Genomic DNA, 6,000 nt, shown 5'->3' on the forward strand with positions numbered 1-6,000 from the left:
AATATTTTTTGATTTTGCACTGACAATCAGTTAGAACCTTTGATGAAAATCTTGGATTGAAAACCTTTGATGTAGGCGATACGCAAGTCCAGTACATGCAAATACACCTACTCATTATCACCAAGATTCATTACATGATTATTTTTCAATTGTGGTATCGAAACCCATGATACTTGTGCACGTAACTTATGTATAAATAACTTATTGTAACCTAAATCTTGAGGCTTCGGCAGCCTACAGACGTCCTTAACGTCTGCTGCTAGCAAGTGTGCGTTCAGATTCAAGGAATCAACATATTGAAAAGATTCGGAATGCGAATTCATCGTAGAAAAAAAGCTGACATTCCATCGTGTAACATAGCTTTTCTTTATATTACTTTTCCTATTGATTTTAGTGCAATAGGAACCTTAATATTATTGTTAGGTATAGGTTTTAGAGTTAGTATGGAGTTCCATACGTTTAGAATATGTTGATACTGACATTTAGGATTAATTTGTAATAAATAAATGTATAAAATTCATTGGTGTTTGTTAATTTTGTTCTTATTGTGAACCGTATACATACAAAACCGATAAGTTTAGGTACAGAGTACAAATTCAGTTCACATAAAAATTATGTAAACGAAATGAAAATGTGAATTATGTAAAAAAGATGTTGAAATCATTGGTAGTTTTTAGAGAGAAATATAAAACTAATGTGTTTGTGTTACGAATATTTGACGACTACTAAGTTACGATTTTGTCGGCTGTAATCGCAAACCAGTGCCATTCTATCATATTTTGTACGTACAGAGAATATATATCTTAAAACCAAAAAGAAGTTGCTAAACATTGGTCGTTTTTGAGAAAAGTCGTATAAAACATCTGTGGTTTATAGTTAACGGTTCTGTCGGTTTTAGCTGCAAATCAGTAAACAACAGAACTAGTAGAATAATGTAATAATTTAGCTGGCTGGTAAGTCTTATCATACTTGCTGTTTCCTTATACTTCTACTGGTAGCAGCACGAGGACTAATAATATGTCTGTGCACATAATCCTATTCTAACGACCCCGTTAATTCTCAAGAACCACAGTATCACTCTGTTCTGGTTGGCAGAATTCTAGAATAAGTCTCGTGCCTTATTTTATTGGGACCTGAGTGCAGTCAGATCTAAGCTGGATGCTTTATTTTTCTAGATTTGAAGAACGGTCAAATTAAAATTTCTTTGTTTCGGAATATTCATCCATAGAGGTTAGCAACAAAGCACTTTTAAATAGAATTAGTACTATAAATAACAATTTTTTCTAAGACTAATGCGACCGGGACCAGTGCTCATTAAAAGAACCCTGAACCCTGTTTGCAATTATACTCGGGATGCTGTTGTCGTTGCCACGACCTCTATGCACCAGGGAAAACGCTCTTTTTCGCATGATAGCTGCAAAGCCATCGACTTTATCGACCTTAGCTACGGCGAACATACCCGATGCACTGCAAAATCGTGGCAGCTTCAACCAACAACCTGAATATGTTATTGTACGAAATTCGTAGGGCGCTAAGATATTTTAAGGTATAGTTGACCCAGAGGCTGCCGGTATAAAAAGACTGGCTATATGCCTTGAATAGGACAATCTTTACATCACCACTACACCTGGTGAACCTACGGGCCAACATGTTGCCTCTATTGCCAGCGCCCTACGCTCCCTTTCTAACTCTAAATCGTCTTTTAAAGATTCGAGACACGGTGCCCCAGATATTTAAATTCAGTGACTCGTTTAAGTGGAGTGCCACCTAGTATAACATCTGAACATTATTCCCGGTTTGGTTACCCGCTTTAAAAACCATTAGTTCGCTCTTAGTCGCGTTGTACCGTATCCATGAGTTTCTGCATATTTAGTACAAATACTTATTAATCTACGACTCAGATTCAGATTAATTTATTTTTCAAATATAACATTACAGTATAAATTGCACTACATGTCAAAGTATAAGAAATTATATTGAGATCGTCAGACAAAAATAAAATTTATAAGAAAATATACAATAAACAGAAAATTAACAATTCATTATATAATATTGTTGTGATTAAATTACATATCGTCATAAGTTGATAACTATTATACAAGAGTATGTTAATGCGGTAAAAATAAAAATAGAAAACACTCAATTCGTTACAATTTTAAGTCCATAATTTCATTTACAGAGTGTAATGGATTTTTCAAGAAAAGGTCTTTCAGCCTGCGCCCAAATGTTTCGTCAGACGGTTCAAGTCTGAGAGTAGCGGGTAAACGCTCATAGTAAGTAGGTCCGATGACACGCGGGTTTTTCTCTGCAAGTGCCATGCGTCGGGGGACTGTTCTCAAATATCGGGTACGGCGAAGTGGGATGCCAGAAACATTTGCAGTACCAAATGAAGAAAGATTATTTCTAACGTACATTATAATTTCGTATATGTAGAGAGAGTAGCAGTGCGTCATTATGCGTTGCGCTACAAAGAAATTTCTGCACGAAAGTCAGTGTTTTACCCCAACCAATACACGAACGGCCCGTTTTTGCATTAGCATAACTTTATTGGCATCCGTGGGGTTACCCCATATGAGTGGATGACATCAGCGAGTGGAAATGTGCAAAATAGACCTGTCTTAATGCAGAATCAGAAATGAGCAATTTCAGTTTACGCAACGCAAAGACTGCACCACTCAGTCTATCCACATTCTGTCAACATGGCACTTCCAGTTAAGGTTCGAGTCCAGAGTGAAGCCAAGGAACCTACTCTCATTGCATATCGGCATCGTATTGCTTGCTACACACGGAGTAACTGTGAGATCTCGACCCGAGAAAACCATGATGTTGGATTTAGTGATATTCAGCAGCAACCCATTCGATGAAAAAATCCACCTCTGGAGCTGCTCACACCCTTCATCGATTCCCACTCCCGGCTGTTGGTACGTACGCGCGTTAACTAAAACTGTTGTGTCATCTGCAAACAGTACGGAGAGGCCGGCAGTGGTGGCAGTGGAAAGGTCATTTATATATGATAGAAATAGCGCGTTTCCTAAGCAGACCCTTGAGGAATTCCTAAGTTCACACTACCAGGAACGGACTTCAGTCTTTTACCGTTAGAGGATAATTTTACCACTTGCTTCCGATCCGATAAGAACGAGGTGAGAAATTTGTGACTCTTACCCCGTATTCCATAATGATATAACTTATCCAAGAACAGTTCATGATTAATCACATCAAAGGTCTTGGACTAGTCACAAAATATGCCCGCTATTTTATACTTCTCCAGACCGGAAACTCAGCAGTCAAATATTTTATGTGCCGCATTAATTGTAGACATCTTCTGCCGATATGCAAATTGCTTATCCTTCAGCAATTCATTGGACTCCAAGGTGGTTATGTGGGAAGATAGGATAGATTCCAAAATTTTAGATATAGTAGGACCAATCGTTATTGGTCTGTAATTGTTCACATCACACTTGTCACCCTTCCCCTTGAAGACAGGACACACCCTGGTACGTAAGCACATCCGGGTGCGCACCGGTGTCAAAGATAATTTTAAATAGGACTACAAAAAGGTCTGAGATAAATGGCCATATGTATAACAATATATTTAGTGATATGTCATATTTGTCAACAGTTGAACGGGTCTAACATCGACTGTACCACTTTATCTATAAGGCCCCGTGTGATGGTCGGTGGAGAGAAAGTTGGCACATCTGTATTGTGCAGATGTATTGCATACACATAGATCACTTTCAATTATATATTTGGAGGCTACACTTAGAAAGTGTGAATTAAATGTGTCTGGAACCGTATTTATTGGTGTATCAATTTGAGACGATAAATCTTTGAGGCTGATGTTTGATGATCTGGTTTTTATGCCTATTTCGTCATTGACTACATTCCATATTTCTTTGGATGGATTTTAGATAGCAAAAATCCGTCCAAGGAAATATGTATAAATATATATAACCAACCTCTTTTCAATGTTGGTTTGCCGGTCACGTAACGTCTCAGATTTAATAAGATTATAATATATCATGATACACTCTGATATTACTGGGTTGTTTGGATACTGACGCCTGATCTCGTGTAAATCCCTGTGTTTACGTGTATATTTCAATAACTCGTCATTTAAACATGGCGTAGTTGTCACATTATTCCGAAATTGAAATGTTTTATCAATTGTCAATGTAATATATCAAAATGTTAAATAATTTATCAAATTTACTTTTAATATCTAGTGTTGACATAAATAAAATTAAAATCATAGTTACAAATGTCACAATAAAATAAATAGATAGATTCGTTTGTAAAACAACGACGTTCGATCAGCTGCTGATTTGTTTTCCTTTCCTCCGTGTTCAATTGCAAATTCATATCGCTGTGCGTTGTGGTCGCTAATAGCAGTATCCACCAGTGATACGGTAAGGCATTCACGAGCGTGGTTTGTTATACCGCAATCGATGGACGACTCGCAGTCAGCAGTCGAAGAGTGCTAATTGAAGGGCTCAGCAACACCATGTCATCTGCATAACTGACGTTGTTCACCGAAATTCCATTTATCAAGCATCCGACCTTGGTATTGCTAAGCTCGTCAATTAATCGATTCATATACAGGTTGAATAGACTAGGTGAGCTTAATCCACCTGGTCTCACACCACACTCCAATCTATACATGCTCGATAACGAGCCTGCCCATCTAACGTAGTTGTCCTGGTTATTGTACCAGTATTTAAAAAGTGCCATCGAAGTAAGCTTATTCCAGTGTGGATGTAGACACTTGTAACTTCTAAGTAGTCAAATTTGAAATACTTGGTTATGGTCAAGCTGGAATATGGCTCGCGAATTACTTATTCCTTTGTTTATTTATAGAATACAATAGATTTATTTTGACAAGGTAAATCACACAGTTGAACTTTTTGTTAAATTGGATGTGATCATAAAAGTTGTGTTACATGATTTATTTATTCCCCTTTTTAACCGAGTAGGTACCTTATACATAAGAGTATAGTCATCATCTCATAAGACCAGTGGTGGCTAAATGGTGGCTAACGCGGGAAGTATTTTTTTCTATAACATACACACATCGAGTATATATCCAGAAATAGAGACGAAATAAGGGCCATACCTTCATACATTCCTGGTCTTCAGTGATATATCACTTTTATAAATATCAACTCGTTTGCACTGAAATATGACAGCGCTAACAACTGACCTGTGTGTCTCCGTATATTCCCAAAATATTCTGTATTTATTGTAATAAAGATAATATTTCTAACAATGGCGTGCTGTTTCATTCGGTGGTATGGGGAAAAACGGCAAAACATCTAATTACATACAAACGGAATCAAATTTCATCGGGAATTAAATATGTAATTTTTAAATTTTCGTCTATTATAATAAAGCTCAAGTTAACTGGTCGATTTCAAGTGAAACAATTGACGACACTTGTCAATTGTTTGGAATTCGAGCTGGCCAATCGGAGCGCAGTTGTCACAGTAATGATATGGCAGAATAGTTTTCAAAAATTAAATTACATTTTGTCTCTATTTCTCATTGACTTACAAATAAATGGACGACGGGTCTAATATACAAACCACGAAAAAAATGTCCCAAGTCAACCTATTTAAACGTAGTGACATGTAAAGGAATATGAAAAAGCTAAAACGTTGAATTTAAATTGTAATGTCATCGCAGTACTGTCTAATTTTGCTTGCTTCGCTGTCAGTCGAACAAACGAAGACTAAAGCGTGAATGACGCTCTGTATACGATTTTAACGCCCTATAAGTTCGGACACTTTAGCGCAGACCCGACGTCCATATAATTGTAAGTCAATGTTCTATGAGTTATTATATATTAGGCTTGATGTATTTGTAAATGGTGGTTTAGGTATTAAATAATAAATAACGGTGTTGTAAAAAATATACGATACCTTTAAGGCTAAAGAATGTGCTAATTCGTTACACGACAGGATGTACTTTACTCGATCATATAAAATCCCGAATGCAGGCTAA

The sequence above is a fragment of the Hyposmocoma kahamanoa genome, unplaced genomic scaffold, assembly GCF_003589595.1.
Source record: "Hyposmocoma kahamanoa isolate Upper Pololo Valley unplaced genomic scaffold, ASM358959v1 103, whole genome shotgun sequence".
NCBI lineage: Eukaryota > Metazoa > Arthropoda > Insecta > Lepidoptera > Cosmopterigidae > Hyposmocoma > Hyposmocoma kahamanoa.